Genomic DNA, 12,470 nt, shown 5'->3' with positions numbered 1-12,470 from the left:
TCAGTCACCCACCCAGTCACCCACTCACTTACTCACCCACCCTGTCACTCACTCACCCACTGATTCCTGCAGCCTGCTATGCAGCTCTGTCCCTATTGGCTGCCCGTGCTATTTAGGTTCAGCCCTTCCATCAGGAAGTGGCTGAGCATAATTCTGGAATCACTGTTTCCTGGTAACCAATGCTTGCTACTATCATCTCTACAAGGTATGATCAAAGAAGATCCAAACAAAGAATCCCCCACTAGATTGCACCCTGTGTTATCATGTGTGGATTTGGACAGATTGTACTGACAGAATTGCTATATAGGCTATATATAGAGCCATTATATATATATACTTTAATAGACGGATACATTCCGAGGGTATTTGAGATGTCTATGTAGACTAAAGAATATACCAGAAGACACACATATTTATGTGATTATAAGTCTCCTATTGACATACAGTAAATCTGGTCTACATAACTCCAATAGGGGTTTAAACAATATACACTGTAAATAATTGCACAGAGTCACAGATGAATTATGTACCTACCTAAAATATAGAAAATAAAGCGATTATAAGGATGAGCAATTTAAAATGTTTTCTTCTACTATCATCTCTGCCTGGCCTACCTTGGGCCTTCCTGCTCCTGTCCTGAAGTGCTGGATCCCCAGCACCAAAGCTTCAGTGTTTCTGTGGCCTGTCTGCATACTCTGCTTCCTGAGGCCTTAAACACTTCCTGCCCTGTATCTGTGCTTGTCAAAAGCACCCCAGCTTGGCCCGTCTGGCCTTCTTGTGCTGAAGCTCCTATGCTGAAGCTTCCAGTCTCATTGTCTCCTGTTCCACAGTTCCTCCCGTGCTGGAGCATCTGCGCTGGATCCCCTGCGCTGTAGCTGCTCTGTTCCAGAGACCTTCTTTTGCACTGAAGCGCCTACGCTGAAGCGCCTATGCTGAAGCTCTACGCTGAAGTCTTCCTGATGCCGACCCCAACCTGTGACCTCGACGATCCTCCTGTGCCGCCTACCTTGATCCCAGCCTGTGACCTCGACCATCGCTCTTGTGCCGCCTGCTTTGACCCCAGCCTGAATAACGTTTACCCTGCCTTCTCCAACCCCGACCCAGCTACCCACGATGACAGAATCCGCAATCCAGACCCGGGTTTGCGGTCTCAGGTCGGTGCTTTCATATCCCCACCTCCGCCCTGCGGTCCAGTCCTGGTTTGTGGCGAGCATGCTCGTTACAGCATAATCCTGTTATTGACTGAACTACAAGAACCCTCGACTTCTCCTATACCTTTTGTGTTCAGAATTGCTTTTCTGGCAGATCTATTCCAACACCCCCTGCTCTTGTATTGAATGTTTCTTGTCCAGTTCAAGATAATGCAATAGCAACTCTTTGCTTCCTGCTAAGTACTCTGACTTCCAGGGTGTATTTGACCAAAAGGATGCTGTCGTTTTACCCTCACATCGAGAATATGACTGTCCTATTGGGTAGAAAGTAACACTGTCGTGCGCTCTGGCGTGCTTTGATTCACCTGGAGCAAGGGGTGTATGGATCGGGGGGAGGAGTGGAGGGAGATTCGTCAGGGAAGATGTGAAGACCTGAGGTTAATTTAAGTACTGCGACTATTCCCCAATACCGGACACGATCAAAGTCCCATGTGTATGCGAATATTTTTCTGACTCCGTCGGGGGACTGAGTATATGGCAATGGAGGCAAAGAAAGGCTTCTTACCTCCTATTGTTGGCCCTTTGATTCAGCTCTGCATACTGCTATCCATGGAGATCCACACTGCACGTCCATGGCAGCGAAGAGGTCTCCTCCTCCCCCACGGGTGCCACCAAAAACAGAAAGCAACAGGTAAAGCTTTGGCAATGTTTCAGGGCACTCGCGAGGAAATCCAAAAATGTAAAGGTAAAAAAATAGGTTACCCAAATAGTGAAAAACTGTAAAGGCTTTTATTGGAAAATTAAAGGGTAATAAACAAAATAGAAAGGGTCCCCCGACGCGTTTCACGCAAGTCCTGCGCTTTCTCAAGGAGTAGTGAACATACCGGAAATAAGCACATTAATAGGTGCTGAATAATTGATTAAGAAAACCACATCAGACACAGCTGATTGTGGTCTGACAGTATGAAAACATTTAAATCAATTAGAAATTTAAAAATAACATAAACTGAGACCAAATAATAAAAAGCATAAGGTTACGCTTATAGTGCCTTCGCCGACGACAGTGACGTGAAAGCGACGGTGATGTCACGCTGCGGTCAATGGAAAAATCAAATTGACTTGACTTCCAGCGACTGCGACCAATCCGTCGCTCCGGCGGCTTCAATACATTTGTTTTGAAGTGACGTTGCATCGCTGTTGCTGTCGCCGGCACTATAAGCGCAGCCTAAGAGAGACAATCCATCTTGATTACCATTATAAATATACAATCCATGAATAATAAATCAATGGATATAATTAATGTAAATAATAGTTAATATAGATAGTAATCAAGGAGTCAATCTTCATTGTGCGGCATCCATATTTAATTATCTGTTTATACTAACATAAAAGTAGAATGTATATATAAAGTATACATTCCATCATAATAAATAATTTAGAGGTTAAAGAATCTATAATATATTCTAACACATGACGCACAGTAGATAATGCTTCAGAATGAAAAGAATATTTAAAAAGTAAGAAACATGTTTAGGTTAGGACATGGAATATACCAAGCAACACAATGCATATCAATATACCACTAATATCCATATAGGGTTTATCTATAAAGGATAATGTTATTTAAACAGTAACAACCTATTGAATATTGCTATCTACATGTCTAGCAAAAAGATTATTAGATTGAGGTACAGTCAATATAAACCCAAATCTGTTGAAATGTCCATAGTAAAGGGATTAAATGGAATCTATAACTAGGACAATAACCATAATGGGTTGTACCTGCAGCATATACATTTATTTATATATATATCATCCTCCACCATTAAAAGCAGGTCTCCCATTCTCACAACTACTACGGGTTCGGAGGATTGTGAGTGACCCCAAACTAGTGGAGTGTGCACTTCTGGAGATGGCCTCTCGCTTCCTAGAGAGGGGATATGATCCCAAAGAAGTCAATAAGGCACTCATCAAAGCCAGGATCCCAAAGAGGGAGGAGCTGCTGTCACCAACAATGAGGACCACTGATTCTGATCGCTGTAAGGTGGTCAGTACTTACAGTACTGCATCTGGACATATCAAAAGGTCTATACAACAACATTGGCATATATTGGCTAATGATCGTAAGATTGGGAAAGACTTTAACGCTCCACCCCTCTTTTGTTATAAAAGAGGCAGAAATCTGGGAGATCTGCTTACACATTCTGATCCCGTTGACAAATACATGCCAGCAAAGACCTGGCTGGCGAGAAAACCGAGGTCATACAGATGTCATGGCTGTACCAACTGCCAGTTTATGCAGACGGGAAGTACTTTTGCTCACAGACTGGCAAATCTACAAAAATTAAACAATATTTAAACTGTGAGTCTAAATATGTAGTGTACTTCATCAAGTGCCCGTGTGGGCTCTACTACGTCGGAAAGACGATGAGAATGTTGAAAGAACGTATCCTATAGTTATCCAGTGATGAACAATTTCTACGGAGAAATTGTCCTCTCGGAATTCCTTGAAAAGGGATCTATTGTGACAACTCCCTGCATTTAACAAGGCATTGCGTGAATTGTCTTTGCAAAAAATATTACTTTGAACCTTAAGATTGAGATCCACAAATAGACATACATCCAAAAACTGAATGTGATGTCTGTGAAAATTGTCATCCAAAAATAGTGTTTTCTAAATCACAAACTATTGGCAATGTCATTTCACCTAGCATGTTTTTAACAAATAAAACAAATAGGAACAGGGGATTTTTCCATCACTTAAAGGTTCACATAAATGTGGACATTGTAAAATCTATCCCTATGTCCAAAAAACATTAACTTTTGAGAACAAAGATAAGACACATAAATATACTATCAAATCGATTATTACGTGACAGACAAGCTATGTAGTATACATTCTTATTTGTGGTTGTCTCAAACAATACGTGGGACTAACTACAAGGTTGTTAAAACTACGTATTATGGAGCACGTAAGACACATTTCTAATAAGGATACCAACCATCCAGTGTCTAAACACTTTCTAGAATGTCAATTAGGCTCTGTTCGGTCATTTAAATGTATAGCATTGTAACATATTAGCATTCCCAATAGAGGCAGCAATAGAACCAAGATATTGTACCAGAGAGAGGCATTTTGGATCTTTACTTTGGGGACACTTCAACCCAATGGCCTCAATTCTGAGTGGGATCTAAGCTGTTTCCTCTGACTTACCAGTTTGCTTTTAACTCTGTTGCGAATGGATTAGAAATAATATTCAAATGCTATTCTTTGTTGCTAGTTTTCACTATGCGATCTATATTGCTACTATGTTTAACGTATACATCACTAGCTGAGAGACCCGGCGTTGCCTGGGATTAAAATTTTGCGCTCTCTCCACTCCCCCTGTCTCTTTCTCCGCTCCCCCAGTCTTTCTCCGCCCCCCCCTGCGCAGCTTCTGTCTCCCGCCCCCCCCTGCGCAACTCCGTTCTCGTGCCCCCCTCAATGCGCAGTTCTGGTCTCCACCCTGCGCAGCTCTTGCCCCCACCCCTGCGCAGCTCTGTTCTCCCCTTGCACAGCTCTGCCCCCTCCCCTGTGCAGCTCTGGTCTGCCCCATGCGCAGCTCTGGTCCACCCCATGCACAGTTCTGCCCCCCCCCCTGCGCAGCTCTGGTCCCTCCCCCTGCGCAGCACACAGTGGGCCTCATGCAGTAAGCCCCGATACAAAATTTTCGGCACGAATTGCGAAAATGTTTTTTTTGGGCGATTTGCCCTCGCAGTATTCAGTAAGGGCCGAGTCCTTCCGATCCCTGCTGAAGCACTGCGAAAGCAAAGCTGCCGATGACCTGTGGCGATACAGCCTGGCTCCCGATAAGGCTCCCGATAAGCCTTTGGTGCCGATAGATGTTTGCAGCTGAGAGAGACAAGCCGCTCTCTCAGCGCAAACTTCGGCACCAAAAAAAGTTTTTAAAAACAACTTTTATTCATAGTGTACATGTGCAGGGGGTCTTCGGAGCTGAACCGCGTTGGTTTGAGGTCCGGGGACCCCCTGCCCCCCGAGATACAGGCCCCTTTATGAGGTGCCGGTATCCCTCGGCGTTTAAAGGTCCCGATCACGTGACCGCGACCTGTAAACAAACCAGAAGGATACCGGCACCCCATAAAGGGGCCTGTATCTCGGGGGGCAGGGGGTCCCCGGACCTCAAACCAACGCGGTTCTGCTCCGGAGACCCTCTGCACATGTACAGTATAAATAAAACACACACACATCAATAAAGACTCGTTCCTTACCTTGGCGGCTATGTGCAACGGTAATGAAGCAGCATGAATGTCTTTTTAATTATACTGTACAGTGAGCAGGGGGTCCCCTGAGCTGAACCGCATTGCTTTGTGGAGCAGGGACCCCCTGCTTCCCGAGTTACAGGCCCCGGTATGTGTCATCGGGTGGCAGCGTCGCCGCCATGTTTATAGCGTCCCCGCAATAAACATGGCGTCCACACTGTAACCGATGGCCCAAACCGGGGCCTGTAACTCGGGAGGCAGGGGGTCTCTGAGCCACAAATAAATGCGCTTCAGCTCAGGGGGCCTCCTGCTTCCGCACAATATTATTAAAATACATTAATGCTGCTTCATTACCATAGCGGATAGCCGCTAAGGCAATGAAGGGGTTAACGCATAGTAGCATGTTTATTGGGGACAAATGCCCCCAATAAACATTGCAGCAATACACAACATACAGTATAGTAATGGGCAGAATGACTATTATCCACAAATGGATAATAGTGCAGTTGTCCATTTACAATACATACACAACAATAAAGACTTTAAATACATATAGCACTCACCCATGTCCCACTGCCACGATGAAGGCCATCCTCATCTTCATCCTGCCCATGCCCCATCCGCTTCTGCAAAACAAACACAAGAATTACAACATCCAAATTAATGTCCCCTAACCCCTTAATCACCATAGCGGTTATTAACCGCTACAGTTATTAAGGGGTTAAGCCACCATCACCCACATACCCTCCCCCACAAAGCCCCCCAACCACCCTCACCCAATACCCACAGGGGAGTCCTACCAAATACCCTTGGGCCTAATACCCCCTCCCCCAGCACATACAGTACAATAATGTGCCAAATAACTATTATCCACATAGGGATAATACATTATTTGGCCATTATTAAACACATTCAATACCGTTAAAATGTAAAGAAAATTGTACTAACCTCATCAATAAGAAGTCTCCGTCGCCAGCATCATCCTTGGGGTCCGTTGCCAACATTAGTAATAGCCACAACATTTGAATATCATTAACATAACACTGAACCCCTTAATCACCTTATCGGGTACTAACCTGAAAGGTAATTAAGGGGTGAAGCCATCCTGCAATGCCTACAACAGTTATGCATAACATCCTCAGTGAAATAAAAACCAATTGCCTAACCAAATTCCATTTAATCATTCAATCTGTAGGCTCACATGCCTCATAAAACATTGCATTTACAGTGTATACATGTAGCATAACATGTAAACTGCATGTACACGCTGCAAATCAATGTTAACAATACAATAATCTCACTCAAATCGCCATACATCACAAGAAGTATATTATTTAATCCAATAAACTCACCATCAATGAGGCCGTACAGTAGGATATGGAAAGCCTTGCTTTAGTATATTGTAATTGTTGGTGTACTTTTGACTATGTTTTGAAGTTGTTCTCTGTTAGGATAGCTTTAGTTCATTGTGTAATTGGTATGGATGGTATTTTAATTGTTTAGGGATGTAAGTGATGTGTGGTAATTCATTGATGGTGAGTTTATTGGATTAAATAATATACTTCTTGTGATGTATGGCGATTTGAGTGAGATTATTGTATTGTTAACATTGATTTGCAGCGTGTACATGCAGTTTACATGTTATGCTACATGTATACACTGTAAATGCAATGTTTTATGAGGCATGTGAGCCTACAGATTGAATGATTAAATGGAATTTGGTTAGGCAATTGGTTTTTATTTCACTGAGGATGTTATGCATAACTGTTGTAGGCATTGCAGGATGGCTTCACCCCTTAATTACCTTTCAGGTTAGTACCCGATAAGGTGATTAAGGGGTTCAGTGTTATGTTAATGATATTCAAATGTTGTGGCTATTACTAATGTTGGCAACGGACCCCAAGGATGATGCTGGCGACGGAGACTTCTTATTGATGAGGTTAGTACAATTTTCTTTACATTTTAACGGTATTGAATGTGTTTAATAATGGCCAAATAATGTATTATCCCTATGTGGATAATAGTTATTTGGCACATTATTGTACTGTATGTGCTGGGGGAGGGGGTATTAGGCCCAAGGGTATTTGGTAGGACTCCCCTGTGGGTATTGGGTGAGGGTGGTTGGGGGGCTTTGTGGGGGAGGGTATGTGGGTGATGGTGGCTTAACCCCTTAATAACTGTAGCGGTTAATAACCGCTATGGTGATTAAGGGGTTAGGGGACATTAATTTGGATGTTGTAATTCTTGTGTTTGTTTTGCAGAAGCGGATGGGGCATGGGCAGGATAAAGATGAGGATGGCCTTCATCGTGGCAGTGGGACATGGGTGAGTGCTATATGTATTTAAAGTCTTTATTGTTGTGTATGTATTGTAAATGGACAACTGCACTATTATCCATTTGTGGATAATAGTCATTCTGCCCATTACTATACTGTATGTTAGGGGGGTATAGGTGTTGTTGGGTATATATATATATATATATATATATATATAATTATTTAATTATTTATTTAATTCGTTATTGTGGGGCTGGGGTGTGTTTTTTTTTATTATTGTGGGTAGTGGGGGTGTGTGAAGGGGGCATTAGCCCCAACGGTGGTTGTTTAGGGCTTGCGGGTGGGTAGCGGGAGGCCTTAACCCCTTCAGGACCATAGCGGTATTAACCACTACGGTCGTGAAGGGGTTAAGTGCCCCCGCATCCCCCCCGCAAGTCCTAAACTCACACCCAGGGCCAAATACCCCCCTCACCCATCCCCGCAACCCACAATAACGCTGGCACGGTGGGTTAACCCCTTCATTGCCTTAGCGGTTAGCCGCTAAGGTAATGAAGTGGCTTTTAAATGCCTTTTTCCTGCCTCGGATGCATGCCGGGGGGCTCCGGTGCGGGTATCAGCTCCGGAGACCCCCGGCATCAATCACAGGCAGGAAAAAGGGCTGATTTTTTCTAAGTGTCGCCTTGCCGATGCTTCTCCTTCAGCAAGTTGCCAACTTTAGTTGGCGGGCTGGATTGGCCATAAAATCTCCAATCTGGCCTGCCGATCAGCACCGAAAAGCTGATCGGGGCTTACTGCACCGACACACTTTATTCGAGCAAATACCCAGTATGTACCTGGCAGATACCTGGAATGCGCCGCTCCTCACCTCTGACAAGCCCCGTTGCATTTGCCTTCCCAGCCTGGGTTCATGCCTGGCTGATGGGCGGCTGATCTGTTAAATGATAATGATTAGGATTTAATAGGCTGCAATGCTTCGCGTGTCTACCAGATGGCATAAATTCATGAATTGTAATGCAGTATATATATATATACTGTGCAGTATTGCAGCCAGAGGGAATAAAATGCTTCAATCCCTGCCTGGAAAATAACCCAATGCACTCGGGCAGAAAACAGTCACAAACCTCAATACACCCGGGTATACCCGAATTCGTGGGACTAGCCGAGCTCGAATAAAGTGTGTCGCCAGTGTACTGAATTCAGGCGGGAAAAAAAAGTCCCGATAAGTGGCTTATCGGCAGCCGGGTGGCGAAAATTTTTTTCCCGGAAGATAAGTTGCCGATAATTCCCACTTATCGGGGCTTACTGAATCAGGAGGGCAAAAAACGGCTATAAAATGCCGAAAAAGCCTTATCGGGGCTTACTGCATGAGGCCCAGTGTCACATAGACAGTGAGACACACACACAGTGTGAAACACACACACACACAGTGTCACACACACACAGTGTCACACACACACACACCCCACACCCCCGCGCCCATCTCCCTCCCCACACGGGCAAGCAAGGGAGCGCCGTGGAGAAGGGGACCAGAGGGAAGGGGAGGAGCAGGCAGGCGGAACGGGTCACGGGACCGGCGTGTCACCCGCTCGCAGGGGAAGCTGGGGGATGTAGTCCGGTGGCAGCGCAGTGACTGCGCAACACCACCCCACCCCACCCCCGCACCCATCTCCCTCCCTAGGTAACTGGAGCATTGTGCGCACGCGCAATGAGCTGCGGTTGAGGGGGGTGATGGAAGGGGGGGGCGGGGGAGCCGGCGGGGAGGTGAGCTGCGGGTGAGGGGGGGTGATGGGGGGAGCCGGCAGGGAGGTGAGCTGGGGGGGGGTGATGGGTGGGAGGGTGATGGGGGGGGGGGAGCCGGCGGTCCGGACCGTTGGGTGCATGTGTTTGGCAGTTGGGTGAGGCCGAGGGGGAAGGTGAGCTGCGAGTGAGGAGGAGAAGAGAGTGGCAGTTGGGTGACGTCATAGAGCCACGCAGGCCAATGAGAGGTGTGCGGGGCGAGGCAGGGATACGGACCAATCTGATTGGCCAGAGGCTGGGTGACAGACCCACGGACCAATCAGATTCACCACATCTACCAACAACCCCACAAATTTCAAATTTATATATTAATAAGAATAAGATGGGATGTTTTTGTACTTAGGTTTTATTAAGTCTTTCCAACAGTTGTGGAGAGTGGGGGGGAATACAGAAATCAAAGAAAGGGGAGGAGGGGAGGAATGATGCAACACTCCTCACGAGCACATTTCACATAGTAAGAGTACCCAATACATGACCACTGGCAAAAATACCTAAGTATACACATATACATATATTTCAGCTTCTAATCAGATCAATTCTATTTATATCCCTCTGTGACTTATATTTTTGGGATTGGCTTACCCCCTTAGTAGCCTGGAAAACAGAGAGGGTCTCATTGGAGGATATTGGACTGATCTACAGTATGGGTGGGTAACCATGCGTGTTGAGGGTTTCATAAATCAGCCACGGCTGCCATAACTTCTGAAACTTTGAGCAGGAGCCCCTCAGAATCTCAGTAAGTCTCTCAAATTTGAGAGAGTACTATATTGTTGTTCTTATCTGATTGAGAACTGGCAGGCTTGGACTCATCCATGCCTCTGCTATGGCACAACATGTTGCTGTCATTATATGGCTAATAAGTTAATTTTGGTATCTATCCATGTTCTCCTGAGGTTTGTTTAGGAGACATACCCATGGGTTGAGAGGAAAGTCATAACCCAGAACTTTCTATGTCAGCCTGTGAGCCCCTCTCCAAAGCTCCGCCACTCCTGGACACAGCCACCACATGTGAATAAACGGGGTGCGTTGGCCACAGCCCTTAGGACACATAGGGGATGTACCCGGGTACATCTTAGCTAAATGGTCTGGGGTAAGGTACCACCAATACAATACTTTATAGGCATTTTCTTTTATCTGAGTACATATATAGAGCTTATGGCTGCTGCTTCAAATTTTCCTCCCATATTTCTGGTTCCAGAGTTCGACTTAGATCCCTTTCCCACTGTGCTATAAAGGGAATTATTTTTCCAGAGACTGGAGAAAAATGAAGGAATAAATTGTCGATATTGACCCTCTTTGGGTTGGAGCTTTGTGGCACAGTGTCTCGAAGGATGTCAGGGGTGGGAGTATACCTCCGCCCTGAACAAACCCCATGATCTGTAGGTACCTGAAAATTTCGCCCCTTGGGAGGTCATACTGGTCCCTGAGGTTGCCGAAGTGAAGGACCATGGACTTGTCCATGTCCATAACATCCATTATCCTATGGATCCCCCTTAATCTCCATGTTTCAAAAACTGACCCAATCATAACTACGGAAAACTCTGGGTTAAAAAAATAATGGTGTCATCCCTGATCTATCCTGGCTAAGCTTAGAATTCTTTTTATTTTTGTTCCACAAACTCAAGTTGTGAGATATCAAGGGTAAACACACCCATGCTTGTTTTTGGGAGGCCCTAGGGGACCACGGAATTGATCTTAATTCCAAGGGGGCCAACAAATCCGCCTCCAGTTCCACCCATCTTTTAACCTCCTACATCTGAGTGCCATGTTAGTATCTGGCTAAATTGAGCTGCTTTATAGTATGAGATTAGGCATGGTAACGCTGGGCCTCTTTTCAGTCTGAGTTGGCTGAGGATGGTCCTGGTCACTCTAGGGCTCTTATTATTCCAAATGAAGGATTTGATATGGGATTGTAACTCTTGAAGTTCTCGTTGTGGGACCGGGATGGGGAGAGTGAGGAACAGATATAAAATTCTAGGGAGAAGATTTGTTTTGATCGCGTTAATTCTGCCGATCCAGGAAATATTATGTTTGGACCAATTAACCAGGTAATTTTTGAGAGACCTGAGAAGGCCTGGGAAATTGGCATTGTACAGCAGTAAATAATCGTTTGTCAGATAGATACCTAAATAGTTCAGAGCTTTGCTGCACTATTTAAAGTCAAATTTTACTGAGATTAATTTGACTGTTGATTTAGACAGATTTATATTTAGCGCCTCGGATTTATTGCCATTAATTTTAAATCCTGACAGTCTACTAAAGATCCTGAGTTCCTGGAACAAGTTCGGGAGCTATATAAGTGGTTTAGCCAGTGTCATGAGTGCCTCGTCCGCGAACAGAGCTATTTTGTATTGTTTGCCTCGATCTGTGATACCCTCTATATTAGGATTGTTTCTGATACGGCTAGCCATCTGTTCGAGGGAGAGGGCGAACAACAGAGGGGATAGTGGGCATCCTTGTCTAGTGCCTCCTTTGATTGATAAAACCTTTGATGCTATTCCTGAGCATAATACCCTGGCCAAAGGAGACCTATAAAGAGCCATAATGGATCGGAGAAACCGGTCCCTGAAACCAATTTTTTTAGTGTACATCCCATATATTCCCAGTCCAGAGGATCGAACGTTTTCTCCGCGTCTAAAGACTGTATATTTGTTTGGTGTGAGCTATCAGGTTGATCGTTCTTCTCGTATTGTCGGCCGCCTGTCTCCCTGGGACAAAGCCCACCTGGTCCAGGTGGACCAGACCGGGCAGTATTCTATTAAGGCGGTTGGCAGGAATTTTTGAGAAAATCTTCAGATCTACATTTATCAATGATATCGGCCTACAGCTGGCACAGCATGCGGGGTCTTTCCCTACCTTAGGAATGAGACATACATGGGCTTGTAACATCGTATTCGGGAAGTCTGCACCATCTAGTATAGAGTTAAATATCTTTTGTAGATGGGGAATAAGAAGACGGGCAAAACTTTTGAAATATAAATTTGAAA

The sequence above is a fragment of the Ascaphus truei genome, chromosome 2 (genome assembly GCF_040206685.1).
Source record: "Ascaphus truei isolate aAscTru1 chromosome 2, aAscTru1.hap1, whole genome shotgun sequence".
Classification (NCBI taxonomy): Eukaryota; Metazoa; Chordata; class Amphibia; order Anura; family Ascaphidae; genus Ascaphus; species Ascaphus truei.
Note: the sequence above shows the minus strand (reverse complement) of the source record.